Source organism: Stylophora pistillata, chromosome 10 (assembly GCF_964205215.1).
Source record: "Stylophora pistillata chromosome 10, jaStyPist1.2, whole genome shotgun sequence".
Lineage (NCBI taxonomy): Eukaryota > Metazoa > Cnidaria > Anthozoa > Scleractinia > Pocilloporidae > Stylophora > Stylophora pistillata.
The window spans coordinates 23485880-23504000 of NC_142528.1; the positions used below are offsets into that span (position 1 = coordinate 23485880).

General features: G+C 41.2%; 1 long non-coding RNA gene and 1 pseudogene across 1 annotated transcript; both read right to left on the reverse strand.

Moving 5' to 3' along the window:
- Nucleotides 1-1128: 1128 nt before the first annotated feature.
- On the reverse strand, nt 1129-10618 carry LOC148722330 (sodium-coupled monocarboxylate transporter 1-like; annotated as a pseudogene).
- Nucleotides 10619-11599: 981 nt separating this feature from the next.
- Nucleotides 11600-14721, reverse strand: LOC148722331 (uncharacterized). The gene is made up of 4 exons (XR_015992497.1): nt 14559-14721; nt 13052-13155; nt 12710-12852; nt 11600-12083 (listed from the first exon to the last, which is right to left on the reverse strand). It is a non-coding gene; the product is annotated as an uncharacterized LOC148722331 (long non-coding RNA).
- Nucleotides 14722-18121: the final 3400 nt, after the last annotated feature.

Consider the following 18121-nt stretch of genomic DNA (forward strand, 5'->3'; position numbering starts at 1 on the left):
GCTGTTTCCAGGTCGAGTTGTATTTTGGAATGTTGTTGTTTTGGGAGGGAGGAAAACCTGAGGGCCTGGAGAAAAATTCTCCGAGTAAGGACGAGAATCAACAACAAACTCAAGTAAAGTTTACTAATCTTATTTTCCAACATGCGTTTTACCGTCATGTTTGTAACTGCAGTTTGTGTGCTACTTTTTATCAAACTCAATTTGTATGTGACGCCAGTTCTGGGAATCGAACTAGGGCTACAGCGTTGGGAGGTGAGTGCTCACACCGCTGCGCCATACCCCTCCCCGGTCTCATATATATAATACGAAAATATAATTTATTAAACCGATTTAGTTTGTATCTGATTGGCTAGAAGGATACCGCGAGTTTACGGACCAATCACAGAGTGTAGAATTGCAGATTGGTCAGTTTATTGTCAAGTGCACACCTGTTGTACCAAGACTTCTAAATCACTATAAACAAATGTATTTTACTAAATCCATCTGCTTTATTTATTTTTCCTGCTCAGGTGTGCCATGGAACATTCATTGTTGGAGTCAAACTGTTGGTCACGCTTACGAACAAGGACAGAAGGCGTTCCTCAAATGTCTGTTGCGTGACTTTCAGTCAATGCCGACTAGTGAGTACGCTAGTAACTTCTGTGAGGACGGACTTGGCATCCTGTTCAATATCTTGAAGGAATGCGAGGTAACATAAACAGTGAATCAGTGATCGAGAGACCTCATTACCTGGTGGAAAAACAATCGATATATTTTCATGCTTCTTGAAGAATATAGATAGATACGTATGATGCACGATCCTCGCAGTAGAGAGCGCTATTTATGCAATAGCGCTAATCAGACCTGAAGAGAAAAATCAAGCCTGTACGGGATTCGAACCACTGACCTCTGCGATACTAGTGCAGCGCTCTACCAATATATTCATATATTCATCGTATCTAATATAGATAGTCCTCATATTGTGGTTCTGTTTACTGTGGTTTCGTCTACAATGACAAGCTTATCACCCAGCTTAAATCGATGGCACCGTTTTGATTTTAGGACCTTACTCTGTCGAAGGAACTTGCCTCAATGCTGTCGTGTTGTTTTGACCGTCAGCCTCTAAAAGAAAGCAAGATAGTGGTCATTTTTGGCCACTGCTCAAAATGGCCATTGAATGTCCACTTTTTCAGCTGCGATGGGCTAAATGCAATATCGCGAGAACTATATGGATATTACTGGCTTGACTGGATCATCTTTTGACGCAACTATCATATGATCACGTCTCACTACAATTTAGTATCCTCATTTTTCACGAGATCGTTCTCTTGATTTTGAAACAAACAAAGTTAGAGACAAAGTCACGACAGAAGAAATGTTAACTAAATCGTAAATCAGAAGATTAATTTTACACTCCGATACGATTTTGGTCACTGGTGTCCTTGACTTCCTTACCTGAGGTCGTTGGCAAAGATCTGTAATCAGGGTCTAAAGCTTTTGACTTAAGTATTTATCCAGAATTGGAACTGTTACTGGTTTGGACCTCTGAATTGCAGTTTTTGAAATTTAAATAGCAATGACTAAAGACATACACTTCTTTGGAGAAGGAAATACAACTTTACCTTCTTTTGGACCTCTTTTTCATGGCTAAGATACGCCATTTCTTCTTCTTCTTCCCATGTGAATTTGTTACCAGGCAGAAAGCCGCTCAACCGAGTTTTTCTTGGGAATAGCAACTTGGAATCCACTTGCTTACGCCTGTCTGCTTCAGTTTCTAAGTGAAACAAAGAGAACTCCGAGTGAAACGCAAAGTGATATAGGTTAGCCACCACAGTTGTATATTGGTTACCGATCTATGAACGTTATCTTGAGGCCAAGATAATTTAATTGTAATTACCAAGGGCAAAACTCGCGATCAATCTAACAATGAATGCTGCACCAAATGACACACCAGAAATCCACAAATAAGATAAGCTGTATAAATCAGCCAGCGGGGTGCTGGAAATGAGAAAAAGATAAAAGAAGCGGATTGATATAACTTATGAGTACAGTTTCAGCCGAACAAACCACGTAGAAAGTAATGTACTTGAACACAAAGCTTTCTATCACAATTTTTAAATTTTTTTTGTACCTTGCAGAACCAGCAAGTTTGAAATAACTGAGCGTAAAGTGAGAAATAAATCATTTGCGATCTGGTCTTACCTTGTGTGTGGTTTGAAACGGTGTTTAATGGTTCCGTTGTTGTATTTGGATAGAATCCCTTGTGTGTCGTTTATCAGAGCTTCTTGGTAAAATGAACACCCTTCAACCGAGCGTAAGCCTGGGTTGGTATCAGGTGGGTAGAAAACAGAACCAATGAACACCCATGCTGACAACGCAACACCTGTTAGAACTCCAAGGTAGATACCCTACAAACAAGGGCCAAGCCACTGTAAGAATTAGTATTTAAGTCCCGTTACCTATGACCTAAGCCAATATCACGTGCGTTTCCCACCGAAAAAAATGCTTTCCCTCAAGGAAAAATTGTTTTGTGGAAAATGTGTCTAGAACGTATGCTCCCTAGTTCCTTGAAAAAAAGGTTCCTTCTAACAGAGTTAACTTTAAAAAAAGATTCCCTTCCAAAGATAGTGTCCTTTAAATATTCGTTTCTCTCTTAAAATGCTTTCTCCTTCGAAAGGACAGAAAGCTCTCAAAGTCAACTAGTACTATTCCCAAAGTGGTATCGGATTCGGATTTCGCCTACGAACAAGAATTTCAAGTTTAGGACCTTATGCACGTCGCCACTGCTCGGTAGCACTCACCTTTGAGTTCATCCTTGGAAAAAACATTCCGAGTGTGACAGCTGCAAACAGTGCTCCACCAGCGATACCAGTGATACTGTAAGCAAGCTATAAAATATAAAAATTAAAAAGCAATAAAGATGAAATAATCAATTTTTAATATAAGAGAAAAATCGAGTTTCCAGATGGGATTCCAAGCACGGGGTTGAAAGCTGCTTGAAGCGAACAAAAACTAGCGTGACTCGGTCAAGATTGTTTGGATTTAAAAACTGATTCAATTACTATTTAAAAAATCGAGTTTCCAGATGGGATTTGAACCCACGACCCTCCGTGATCTAGTCGGATACTCTAACCACTGAGCTACAGGAGACTCTATGGTGAGCAAGGGTCAATTAGTGGGTATTGACTGGAACCGCATCACGCGGCTACACAGCCAAACATCAGCTAGCGCATAGAAGCTCACTAACAGCATCACGCTGTCACATTAAAGCATCACATGCATTAGAGCATCACATGCATTAAAGCATCACATGCATTAAAGCATCACATGCATTAAAGCATCACATGCATTAAAGCATCACATGCAGCCAACCAGCCTCCAAAGTGAACATGTAAAGATGAAATAAACAATTTAAATAATCGAGTTTCCAGATGGGATTTGAACAAAATCAGGATTCAATTACTGTTTTAAAAAATAGGTAGTGCATTAACCGGTTTCTCGAAATTCATGCATGCTTTGCGCGCCTACTCTCTAACACTCACTCAGTCAATCATAGCTGACGGCGATATGGGTGGTGTACTTAAAGTGCACTGCCCCCTTGGATGTGGTCTTCTCAGATAGTCTGTACTGACCTGAAAAATGTCGCCGGTAAACCAGGTGAAAAAAGCTGTCTTACCTGGAGAACCATTGCACCAGTATATTTCACTGCAAAAGCTCCACCCATCACAATTACACCATAGAAGACCGCTAAGAGAGGAAAATACGCGAAAATAAACAACATTTCAAAAGCAACGCGCTGGTCGCCCCGCCGGGTTTTATGAGAAGAGTAAACAGTTAAAGAAGAATTGCTAGAAGAACTGAGACACTCTTAGCATTGAAGTTTGTATGTGCTTCTTAGTTAGGCCCTGTTTATAAGCAGGTAGGGTAACCCTAGTGCTAGGGTTACCCCGGCAGGAGGGTTACCCTAACGCTCCCACATTTCTTCTTTTTTTCATCTTCGTGTTTACAAGGCAGCTAGGGTTACCCTAGCACTAGGGTAACCTTAGCTGAGCGCTAGGGTTACCTTGTCGCCAGGGTAACCTTAGCTGAGTGCTAGGGTTACCCTAGCGCCAGAGTAACCCTAGCTGCCTTGTAAACGCTCTACTGGGGATAACTCGCCTACCCGGGACAACTTTTTACTTGTTTCAAGACCCTTTGAACATTGATAACAATGCGTGCGGTTACCAAGCATAGGTAAGTTGTCCCGGGTGGTAGGGTAAACCTACCTGTGAAATTTTGCTTGTAAACCCGGGCTATCTTTGACCCGCCTGCTAGGATAACCCTAGCACAAGGGTTACCCTCCTTGCTTGTAAACAGGGCCTTAGATAAATGTGGGTAGACATATTTGGACAGAAGACACGATATTCAGCACATTTATGGAATATTCTAGGATTTCTAGAACGTTCTTGATTAGTCCTTTAGAAAAGTTCTAGTCAGTGGTTTCGACATGAATACGTGATGTCTATTTATAGAAACTTGACTTGTTTACCTTAAATTCTGAAAATTTCTATGATGTAGTGTTACTGCAAATTGTCGTGTTATAAACCTGTAGAATCTTCTAGAAAGTTTGTGAGGAACTATATAAGAGGGAGCAGTAGGTTGTTGTTGTTGTTGAAATTCACTTCAGTATCACGCGAGTTGTATGAAGGTTTCAAGGAAATAAAAGGAGTTAGCGAAGAAAATTCAACTCAAGGTTTATCACGAAACCAATATTTGAGTAGAAAAGTGCCTTACCCATAACTTTACTGATTTTGGTGGCTTCAGAGTCAGTTAATGTTATTCTTCGCTTGATGAGATCTTCAACTGTCACAAGGGGACATAGCATTTAAAGCCGAGGATATTGTGCTGGTAGGAAAATAAATATAGAAATAAATAAGCACCTAATAAATAAAAATTGGAAGTCAACAATGGTACTTCCGAAAGGTAGTCTTCATCCGTTTATTTGTCAGGTTGAAACTGGAACCTGATAAGTTGAAAAATCATAATGATATGCCAAAAGCAGACACTGAAGAAGGTTTTATTAGAGGTAAGAAGCGAGTGATCTTGAAGAGAAAGGCGTCTCTCGGAGGATTATATACACTTAATGTATGGTCCCTCGGGAAACTTGTTAGTTTTGTTTTTTCGAGAGTCCTGATGTTTCCCAGACAAAGTGCTTAGTTATATATTTTGACTTCTCTTAAACAATCATATGGCAAAAATATGTTTTTATATATATTCGGCGCGCGGGCGACGATAGCGCAATTGTATCCCGGTCGGGATACATTTGAATTTGATCAGGGGCGCGTGACCAAGAGTCAAACAATCACAGTGCACGTTTTGTTGAGTGAGAGGTATATGACAATAAATGATGTTCCAATAGCTGTTACATCTGATGAAGACTCAGAATAATATGTCAAGTTGGCTACCTGAGAGCAGCGCCGTAAAGACAGGCAGTGAACATTCCTGGCAGGCCCTTTAGATGTCCAAGTTTGTTAACGACGAAATACGGAAGAACCTGAAAAGTATTTTGAGATAATATGTAAAACAATCTACTAAAATAACGCTCGGTTAAGGAAGTGCCATTGCTGTTTTACGAAATACAGATAGCCCAGCAATAACTGAGAAACTGTCTAACTATTTACGAAAAATTGTTTTAAAGTATTTTCAACAGGAGAGGAGTTACGCCTTGCAACATGCAGAAAAAAACATCATAGGGAAACCAAGTTAGGGGGGGAGGGGGAGGAAGGAAGAGGAGTGGGGTTGGGGTCAACCTTAGATTCGATATCCGCCGTTGTTGGGTCTGGTCCTCGAGTCTCCCAAGTACAATGTTAGTGGGATCCCAGACATACGACTCCCCGAATTGAAGAAAAGTATTAATTCATATAGGAGGCGCGGTGGCCTCATGGTTGGTACGCTCGACTCCGGATCGAGTTGTCCGGGTTCGAGCCCCGGCCGGGACATTGTGTTGTGTTCTTAGGCAAGACAATTTACTCTCACAGTGCCTCTCTTCACCCAGGTGTTTAAATGGGTACCGGCAATTTAATGCTGGGGGTAACCCTGCGATGGACTGGCATCCCATCCAGGGGGGAGTAGAAATACTCCTAGTCGCTTCATGCTACAAAAACCGGAGTTAAGCACCGGCCTAATGGGTCACTAGGCTCGTAAACAGACTTTTTATTAATTCATATAATAAAAAATCCTGACTTGTTTATACATTACGATATAAAGACACTGAATCGAAGTAGAACCCCGTATCCTGTCCCTGGATCTGATCCTCACCTGATCTCCTCTCGAGATCTTCTTGGTTTCTTTCAAATCGCAATCAGCGTATGTTGCAAATATCACCATTCCGTCCAATGTACAAATAGTTACCACAATAATCAGCCCTGGGACATTCAACCATAATGCTCTGTAAAACATACACAAGTACAAGTGCGTTCAATAACAAAAAATTCCTGCGAAACTTAATACCCGTGGTGAATTACTATATACAATCTTGTACTGTTCCTTGGGGTTAGGAATAGATAAAGGGTTATTTTTCATTTTTTTTCCTTCCTTGACTTGTCGCTGTGTACTCTTACGCGCCCTGAATGTCTTCAATTAGATTTTTTTTTAAGTAATTCGTTTCTATTGCATTGTGGAACCTTACTACGCATAATTCATACGCGCGAGAAGCGCGCGCCTGCACCAAATTGACGGCTTCCAGAGGCCAGCGACAATGCGAGGATGTGAATCGTGATTCATCGTAGACAAACTCGGTAAACCCAATCTGCAAAATTCTATGGCCAGTTTTTAGGTGATTAAATTAAATTTAATGGAGGAGCCATAAAGGTTTAACAGCTCATGTCGGGTGAAGTCTATCTTGAAGTGGAACGTGATCAGAATCACCCCTAAATCAAGAGAAAAATTTTTTCTCCTGCTTACAGAAAGATAAAAGTACCAACTCAGGATAATGTGGGCCACAAATTATTCGATTTGGTTTGTGGATAGCTTCGTGTCATTTCGGAAGATCTTCACTTCATCATATTCTTCATGCGTGTAAATTAGCTCTGCAAGGTCGTCGCAGTCAGTCACAGGGGCGCAAAAAAAAATATTATAACCATCCAAACGGACCTTTTGGCCTCCTTGAGGGTCCTTACTGCGAGATACCGCTGTACGAAGTACTGGGTGGTTGACCAGATTGGGAGGATAGCGATAGTACCGCCCATGGCAAGTGTCCAGAACGTGTTACGAACCCGGGGGTCTGGGTTGAAACTAAGGAAAGATTACATCAACAGAACAAAGTGTAAGCTTAAAAGGAGTACCCACCCAGCAATTCGTTTTATTGTGTTAAATTGAAGAGGTTTCCAAACATTTTTCATTCTGTTTCTGTATCGACTCAGTATTACACAAGAACATTTCCCTTGCACCCTGCAGGTTTGTCACATAAACCTATTTCGACGGCATAACTTCCGCAAGTGCCCCTTGTTCCAGCCACGGTAGTGCATCCGATGTACCAATCGGAAAATCACGATCATAATTTCGACATCTGTCGGGACCACTCGGAATGTCTCATAATGGGTCGGCCTATGTTATATATATGTGAGTAGTATGGCAAGGCTATAAGAATGTGGGAATACTTTTTCACGATAGATCGATAAAACCTACTAATATTTGCATGTAATACATACTCAAAGAAGTTGATTCGTCCGTGATTTTTGTTGATCTCCCAGATTTTGCTAAGTCCGCCTACTTCTAAACTTCCTCTGACAGCAACTATGAGAAGACCTGCTAGCATGATAACCGATTGAAATACGTCTGTCCAAACCACTGCCTTAAGACCGCCCTAGAAATACATGAACACATACCTTAGTATCGGATGCATTCAACCTTGATTGTAATCAATGCTGTATGAAGGACTCGTTTAAAAAAAAGATGAAGGGAGTTACGGAATATCGAAATATTTCTCACCAGAGAAGCGTAAAACGTACACACAACCCCAGTGGCGACGATAGAAACCGAAAGTGGAATACCTGCAACTGGAATTAAGAAAAGATAATGTCTTTCTCCTGAAAGGAACGTCAATCAAATTAGGTGGACTAAGATTTTAAATGGCAGTTCACGCAGACTCATGCGGAAAAGCCTTAAGAGAGACCACTGGATGTCTTTCAAAGGGATTCAGTTCGTGTTTGGTGAAATGGCCTTAGCTCGCCACTGTTACGTCTGATGATTCTTAAACTTAGTGTTGGGGTTGAAATTGTAATAGATGTCAATACCTTCCCTCAGGGCCATTCTCAGAGTTCAAGTCCGATTATCTAGGTCATGTACACTCCATCTCGATTAACACAACAGTTATTTAAGTAACCAGAACACAGGAATTCCCTACCCCCAACACTGAATGGATCATGTATAGGGCAATACCGATGGTTATTCACTGACCCGCCTCCAATGCCAGCGAAGGAGCAAACAACGCCATGAACAGATACAGAGTCTGTAAGAGATCGAGGAAAAGTTGATAATGGTGTCACACTGTACGTTAGAAGAGCTCTTCCGAAGAGGAACTCTATCGAATGAAAGTAAAATAGGGCATACAGAATTGGTTCACTGACCTCTCTGACCGTTTATTTGTGATGAAGAAAACTTAATGATAATTGCTTAGATAAGGAACGGGACGGTAGCTTGATGGGAAGGGTGGGGGGAATGCATAGTTCGAGTAATGTGTTTTATCCGTAAGAGTTGCTGTTTTTCGAACAAGTTGCCAAGCAACTCCACGGTTACCTCCCATTACGAAGAAAGAAAAGGAACGACAATTTAATTGAAAATGTACTCACCACCGATATTAAGAAGAATGCACAGCCAAGCATTCTTACACCAAAAGAAAAGCGCTTTTCAAGGTACTACGGAAAGTAGAAAAATCAGTAAAAAAAAAATGAAAAAATAATTGAATAAGTGAATTAATGAACGAGTTAAAAAATAAGTAGCCTGAGAGCAGGTCTTTGGAAATGTATGAGGACTTAAGCAACACGAGCACGTTAGAGGTCTGCAGAAGGTCCCTTTATTATCTAGCTGGCAGCGCCCTCGGGCAAGATAAAGCGGATCCTGTGTTCTAATTGGCTACCCGCGCGGGAAGGATCAGGATTGCCTGCTTTGATCCTGCACAAGAAAAAGGGTGTGTGGAGCGGACTTACAACTTTCGTAACTTCTGGACAATGCCGGCGACGAAGTCAAAAAAAGCGGGAGAAGACAGTCAAAACAAAAAAATTGATAAATAAATAAAATAAACGACTCTCTTGGGTTTCTTGCACCACAAACACCGGCGTGGATTTCTTTCCCAGCTCTCAAAATAAACACTGAAGTCGTTCTTGATTCTTATCAAAGCGACATCTTTTTTCTGTATAATAGATCCTTTATTGACCAAGCTTGTTCTGTCAAGATGACTGTAAGTTAGCCTCGTTCTTTTTTTGCGTTTGCGTTTTTGTGGAGCTCGACTTCGCCCCGGTCCAAAAGGAACTCGGCCACTATCCAGCCATCTTGATCTCACGCTTTAACGCATATGAAATGATACTGAGTGTCAGACCCCGCGATCACGAAAAGCTATGCCCGACTAGTCTCAAATCTTCCCACGCGTGGGGTGGAGATAAGCTTGTCATACAGCGCTAATAATGACGGCTTGCTCACAGGCTAAAGAACAAGCTTAAGGTGACAGATGATTCAATAGCTGCGTTATTAACCTTAAAGATGGGTTAAAGTTTAACCACAAACTGCTTTGGGAGTTGAAATGAAAACATACCTGCTATTCAAAGACATTATTCATGAACATCTTTCAACCTAACTTATGCAGCTGGCTCTTTTTCGATCGTAGAAAACGAAGGCGGGAACCGCGTAAACGATATGGAACAAGCAGAACTCTTGCGGCTACGCTTGTAACGCCTCAACGCATACACAAAACAACCAGTTAGGCTGGCTAGTGTTTAGTAATAGATATCGAACTGAACTCGGCCTTGAAAAGTTTTTTAATGATGCAAAAATTATCAATGATCAAACATTGACGATAAAATCAGGGATAAGTTGACTCGATTAGTATTAATTGGCCCCAACAGGTGTTAAACAACGGTCGTAATTTCTTTCTGATTTGCTCGCGCCGGCTTACCTCGTTCACCGAAGTGATCTTGACTCGTCTAAACATTGGAATGTAGACGGCGCTTACAGACATAGAAATCAACACGTAGCTTATGATGATCAAGTAGATTTGTGTTCCATAGGTGTAGATCTCTGCCGGCAATCCAAGGAGAGTGATCGCCGAGAGGAACGACACTAGAAGCGATATGGCGACGGGCCACTTCTTGATTTGGCGGTCGCCCAAAAGATATTCGGCCGTTGTCTTTTGTTTGTCTCCACCCGGTCCGCAGCCATACCAAATCCCGATTAGCGCCGAGACGGGCAACATGATGGAGAATACGACATAGTCGACTACACTGAAGTGGTCTTCGGCCATAACTGCGTCAATATTTCCGATTTTCGAGGACTGCCCTTATTACAGCCTAGTCTAAGGAAGTTATCTTGCGCAAATTGTATTATGGTAATCAGATCAACCCCGTCAGTGTCAGACAGATAGCTCGTTTTAATTACCCATTGTTGAACCTAACCCTAACCAACTTGCCGATCTCTTGAATTTAACAATAGAAAGACACAGTTAAAAACGTTGTTCTGTTGGTATCATTGTGCGTCTGTCAGCTACAGACACAGCTATTTGATAATTTGTTGGGAAGTTTCACAATAACTACAACGTTGCGGAGGGAGCACGTGACGCTGTTACGAAGAGTAACACAATTCCTTAGAAACCCGCCCGCTGTAATTTGACTGACTAATGAGTTTGTTTAAACACAGTTAATTCCTCCCGATTAGAGCCGAAGTGTTTAATGTTTCCTTTTTTCCTCTGCTAATGCGGAAAAGTTTAATTGCTTGAGGCTTTAAATCCGCCCGCAGCATACCTAACTTTCAAGTGGTATCAAAAGCAAATGGCTGACTCGTCTTTGTCATGATGTTTCATGATGTGACAATTTTTCTGTTTCAGAAAGACTGCAATGCTAACATGCAAATTATGTTTCCCACATTGCTAAGGAGTAAGTTTTCTCTGATTGCTTTTTTATCCGCTGTGATTGGGAACCTGGCAAAAAAGAACCTCGGAACTGTAGAACACAACGACCAAGAAGAGATTAAGAGAGCGGGGGGCAGAAAAAAACATTGTAAAATACGATGTCAGGCCAAATGTTTACTACTTTTTGAGTTACAGCGCACTCTAACTCTTTCAGATCTCTCACTGAATTGTTATTAAATCCATGAAGACTTCTTTGACTTTCTGACAACCCAAAAGGACTAGCCAAGTGATAACCTAATAAAACAGAAAACCTACCCCTGTTACTGAGCTAACCTCTACCGACTCCCTATTTTTATGGTGATAACCTTCGGCAGCATTTGTTGGGCGCGATCCTGTTTTTTCTTTTTTATTTTGCTTTTTTTCCCTACGGGAATCTCTTTTTGTAGATCGAGTAAAATGGACAAAACTTTTTCACGTTTCGGTACCTTAGTGCATAATTAAGTTATCGATCGAAGACAACTGAAATGGTACCACTACTGCACTTTATTTAATCTTCCTAACAAATGTAAACATCAAATAGTGGGTGAAAAATTCTAAGACAAGTCTTCGCAAATAATTTCGTTTATCTCTAATATACAACAGCATTGAATCACTTAATATCGGGCCATTTTTGGTGAAGTAAGCACGAACTATACTTAACTCCAAGTAAACCTGATACATGCAAAGACCTCATTCCAGTCACAGTCATAACCCAGATCACGGATTTGTTAAGGTTTCCAAAACGATCAGAGAGCTTCAGAAAAATTGTCTAATACGTCGGCACAAAATATTTCCTATACAAGTCGAAAGGAATTATATTCTATGCTACTTAGAACTGTGTTTCGTTATCTTCAGTTACTTCATCATCCAGAATGCTGTGTCCACGGTAACGTTTTTTGTACATTCCGCCGTTTCCGTCTTTTGCGCTTTCTTCCAATGGTCGATCGTCTGTCTCACCTACGACGATCTCCTGAAGATTGAAAAGTCATACAAGCTGTTAACAAATCAACATTGGTTTAGCGTGATCTATATTCTTATCGACAACGGTATTCGCCATTAAAGTGGTCAAAGTGTTGTGGACTCACGAGATGCAGCCGAGTGAGTCCACAAAAATTTTTGACCACTGCGAGGACGACTATCTTTGTCGATAAGAGTACAGACCACGCTAAACCACTATTGATTTTTTTTTTTACCACAATATCGACGTCAAATGAAATAACTCTGTCAGTGCATGACACGTTGCATGACACGTCGACGCGAGCAGCGTTGTCTGTAATCTGTCGATAACGACAGATTGGCTAATCAGATTTTGACAATACAGCCAATTGCGTTAAAATTGAATCTAATCAAAGCAATAAGGGTCATTTGTCTTCCATGGACACCTCGAAACTTCACCTTCCTTTGCTACACATAACCCAACGTAATATTCCGTACCGCACTGTGCCGTAGCGTAACGGATGGTACCGTAACAAAATAGAAAACAATAAATGACGGACAAGTCCTATTACTCTATGTTATGGAAGTCAAGTTACCCCTTTAATCTTTACGAGTGACCAGCATCTAATTTCTCCCTACATGCGATTATTTAAAAAGTACCCTGTGAGCGTAATCTTTCACCACACCCTCATCTTCGTCCAGGCCCCAGCTAAACGAGTGATCCGGTAAGAACCCGTAGAGCCATTCCCTCAGTGGAAACATCAGCTTGGGGTCGATTTCTCTATCGCGGTCCTCTTTAGTTTCTGTAAAGTGAGGTGAGCAAACTTGTTGTTGAATGTGACCTCTGTCATCACAATACTGTGCCACAACTTCGTTCCCAGGGTCTCTGGCCTGGAGCGAGATTGGAGCGGGAAGATGAGAGACCCTGGAAACGAGGTTGATTGTAGCACTCACGAGAATGCTTAAACTACAGCGTTAGTTTGGTTTTTTATTGGTACTTACCAAAAGCGAGGCTTACGAGCACACCCACGACAAATGACGTTAGTACAGAAAGCCCACTAAACCACAAGTAAGAAATGTGGTAGAAATCATCCGCAATGCCAATACTGATGAAAGAAAAGAAAATTCAAACAATCAGTGTGAGGTGTAAAGGGGGTAAATTTCCAAAGAAACTGGTGCTACGTCATCCTCGGAGACCCAGGGGCTGTGGGTCGATTTCAAGTTAGGGCATGAAGTGCCCCTGGGGACATTGTCTTACAAGACTAGTTCCAAACGGTCGCAGTCGTTCTGCCATCTGATTGGTGCCAGAAAATCTTTGTGTTTTTCTGCCCAATCAGAGTGAAGTGGAACCCTCAGGGCAAGAGAAAGAGGGGTCGTCCCAGGAACTCCTGGAGAAGAGGTGTAGAGTCCCAAATGAGAAACTGGGGCCACACTTGGGCCACTTTAGGAAGATTTGCCCAGGACAGAACCCGATGGAGGACGGAAGTGGTTAATGGCCTATGCTCCAACCGGAGCTAAGGGAATATATATATATATTTTAGAGTGAAGTGTACTTTAAAGTCCTTTCGTGTGTTTTAACACGGACATAGACTGCAGTGCAAGGTTATGAAATGTTAAACGAGACTTAAGCTTAAATCTTTCTAGATTTTTGCATAATTTATTGTGACTGAAACTTTGCCAATCCCGTGAAGTTATTTTGTCGCACGGGCCACGCAGGTATGTCGAGCAATTGGCGCTTTCGCCTACGTCGCTTTCTGCTTCTGTGCGCGCCAAAATCTAATCTTCGCTTTGTAGTAGAGTCGTTCAAAATACGGCTTAAGTTCGTGGACGACTTCCAGCAAGCCCTTAGAGAAAGCTTAACTGTGTTTCCGGTTAGCTAATTAAAATCTGAACAAAAACTTATTAACGAGAACATCGTGGGAAGGAGAGATATTTTCGGGCAGTTACCGAAGAGGTTTGGAAATGGTTTAATCTTTCAACTGCTGCCTAGAGTGTTGAAGCTCTTGAGCTAGGAAGGCCACGGATTCTCTTCTGGTCCCTTGGTCATTGTCATTTCACCTCTTCTGTCGATTGTTGAAGACCAAGTTAAATACCTTTGATCATTGGGAATCGATCCGATACTGCTTTCAATGGGAAAAACAAAACCAAAGACCAAGAAATATTGGATGAAAAGGGCGGGTTTGCGGAATATATCGGGCATCAGAAGTGCTTTATTGCAAATGTCAGCTTAATAGTACAGGGTCATCTACCCACGTCTAAATAAGCAAAAGTTTCCACGCTTAGCTTTTCTTTTTTTTCAAGCGAAGATGAGATTAGATTTTGGCACGCACACACAGTACCAGTTGCTCGACATACCCGCGGGGCCCGTGCGACGGAATAACTTCACGGGATTGGCAAAGTTTCAGCCACAACAAATAATGAAAAAAAATCTAGAGAGATTTAAGCTTAAATCTCGTTTAACGTTTAAAGCAACATATCAATGACTGCAACCATCGTGTTGTATACAAACCTCGCAAACTTTAAAACCCGTTCTCTAGTGATACCTGCAAAAGTATTCAGTATAATTTTCGGTGAGATTTTCGCGGACAATCTGATCGATTTCTCCTACATTGCGTGCTGAGACTGAAACTTTTCACCTCAAGCAGATCTCCGTCACACGGCCCAAACAAACAGCGAGCAACTGAGCTACTAGTCTATGTCCGTGTTAAAACACACGAAAGGACTCTAAAAGTACACTTCACCCTGATTGGGGAGAAAAACACAAAGATTTTCTGGCACCAATCAGATGGCAGAACGACTGCGACCGTTTGGAACTAGTCTTGTAAGACAATGTCCCCAGGGGCTCTTCATGCCCTAATTTCGACCCACAGCCCCTGGGTCTCCGAGGATGGTGCTACGTCAGTTGTGGGGATATTACAAGATTGTTTGGTTTTAACAACTGAGTTGGTAATGTAAATCGGCCACCGTTAAGAGACTTTCCGAGTGTCAGCCCTTCGTTAGCAAATTCGTTCTAACGATCGAATGGCTAATGCAGGGGCCCTTTTCGCAAAAAGTCCCGGTCACATAATGGGCCAGCAAAGCTGTTCTGTTTCATTCATGATGGGGATTTCAGAAGTTTTGAAAATAACACAATAAAACTTACAGCTAAAGAAACAAAATGGACTGATTTGGGTGCCAGAACCTGCTTTTCTATCCTTTAAATTTTGATTTTAAACATGGCTTCGGTTAAGTTACCGGGACTATCGAGAAACGGACCCCTGGAAACGTCATCTTTAGGAACTCTTTACGGTAGTCAAGTTACATTATCAACTCACTTGATGAAATTAAATCATAACGAGAGGTGCACCCTGGATAGAAATAACTCCCAAAGGAGAGAACGATATCTCGTGTACAGTACAACTTACTCATGGGTTTATGAGGGTTTTTATTATATCCGTCCCCATATTGGTCCAAAATTGCCCGCGAATTGTTCAGTATTTCCGCAGTTACGTTGAGTCGCCTAGTAGCGTTGTAATCCAAGCTGGTGTAGAACACAGCGTCTTTATAAAACTGGCATTCCTGCACTGAAGTTGTGCCGGGATATTTGTTCGGAGGATAGAAAACTGACCCCAAGAAAACCCAGGCAGTTAATGCACACCCAGAGAAAACACCAGCGTAGGCTCCCTGTGGAAAAATATTCGAAGAGTTAGTATGCTGTGCAGGTGTTGATGTGTCTATTACAAAAACTTTACCTATTGAAATATAAAAAAAAAATAAGATAAAAATAACAATAAAAACAATAATAATAATAATGATAATAATAGTTTTGCTAGGGTAGATATATAAACACTAGGAAAATGAGAGTGAATTTAAAAGAATGAGGATACAATAGAAACCTGAAATTTTCGAGTGGACAAAACGTGGCGCAACGGCGTAAAAAATACATGTTCTAACTCTTATCACGTTGTTATTGATCCTGGAAATAATCAGTCTAAATCAACAAGCTTTCTTTCATAAATGCCGCAATCTGATTGGCTACACCACTCGCTGATTGGCTAGACACAAGCGCGAGTGGAATAATTGTTTTATTAAAAACGCCCTCAAGAAATTATTATTTTGTGAGAAGAAACCGGATTTTTTAGCTCCCTTTTGATTTTAAACTGACGCGTACGCTTACCATATTTGTAGATTATGGTATATTGGCTCATATAGCATAATGGCTAAGCCAATAACAAGTCTTGAATTGCATTATCCAATGATCCAGTTTTTAATAATAATCTTTTAACCCCTAGACTAGCATCTAATTTCTCCTTACAATATCACCTCCTGAATCAAACATTAAGGTCAGGAGAATAAAGAAAATGATCACCGATTGGAAAAAGCTCTTGGTTGTTAAACAAGTTCTCCTTGTCGGCACCTAAGGAAATGTATAGAGAACAGTATGGAGAATATGTATGCTGATGTTAGGGTGTAAGCACCGGACACCTGCCACATATAAACCAAGCATATGACCAGACTTACTACCTATATCCTTGTGGCTCCGTCCTATCTCATCAGCTTCTTGATGTGAAGCTCACTGCTTTGTGGCGCGTGTGCGCGTGCGTGTGTTTGTTCTCACCTTTGAATTTCCTCGGCGCAGAAACATTCCCAGCAGAAAGATACCGCTTGTGATTACTTTGTAAATAAAAACTTCCACGGTGTTTAGGGCTGATCATGCTTTCCTGCGCAGGTCAAAGTAATGCGCGGTGGTTTAAATTGAAGTTTCAAATTTGGCAAGGGAGATCAAGGTTTACTTCTTCACTCCCACAAGTGACCAAAGATTAAATTCTCTTTACAATGTCGATATAGTCTTAAATAGAGTCTAATACTCCATTCACACCAAAGCTAAACATGTTTAAAAGCTGTTTTGTGAAACACCTTTTAAATTTTTTTTTCATAGAAGCTACTTAAACCAATGTTTGTCGACTTCAAATTTAGCACATTAAAAAAATACAAGCCTGATGGAAAATTCAGCTTTCAAGTTCAGTTCTCTGCGTCTGATTTTTATTGATTTAAACCATGTTTAACCAAATACGTTTTTCTGATGTGAATGGCGCATAAGTGACGAGAAAGAGATATATCAAATAGAGGATAATGATGGGTTTAAAATCAAATTCTTAGAGCTAGAGTCCTTAGAAACGTGTGACAGACAGAGTGGAGAATTCATATTTAGATCTTGGGAGTAAAAGGGCGATGGTTACTTACCGATAATCTTACAAAGTTTGGCAGCATCCGAGTCAGTTAAGTCCTTCACTCTTTTCTTGATGATATCTTCTAAAATTACTAATGACATGGCGTTCAGCGCAGAAGATCCCGTGCTAAAGAGCAAGAAAGAAAATTAAGGATATATACTTCGATCTTCATCCTTTAAATCCTTTATACGAAAGGAATTTCCGTGCGCTTTTTAACGTACAACATGGTTTCCATTATCGTCCACTTCTCACCTTAAAGCTCCCGCATAGATACAAGCAGTAAACATTCCCGGCAATCCCTTCAAGTTGTGCAGTTTGTTGATCACAAAGTAGGGCAGTGTCTGTGATGAAAGAAAAGAAAAAAGTGGCGGAAATTAAGGCAGAGAAATTATGGTTGCTGTTAGCGTATTTGACGAAGCAACCTGAGTGTGTGTAATAGGCGCTCGATTTAATGGGGGCGAGTAATTTAGACCTGTATGCACGATCGAGAGGTCAGTCGCGCGGGCTTAAGCGTTTCTTTTCTCCCCAACGTGTCTTTTTTATGCTCTTGATGAGAGCAGGTCTCGCAGGCTAAAGAAAGTAAAGGGGAATTCCTTATGGACGTGTGATTTATTCCCTCTCACGCGTTTTCGACACCAGAAGTCGGGAATGATGAACATTCTAATTCAATAGATTGGCCCCTATGCAAGGACAGGGCCAGATCGGTTACAACGAGATATGTCAGTTGGCAGAATTGACCCGTTCCATTTACAGACAGGACAGTCTCCTCCAGCCTTCCTGTCTATTTACCTTGCCTTCTGTCTGTCTGTCTGTCTGTCTGTCTGTGTCTCTGTCTGTCTGTCTGTCTGTGTGTCTGGGAACT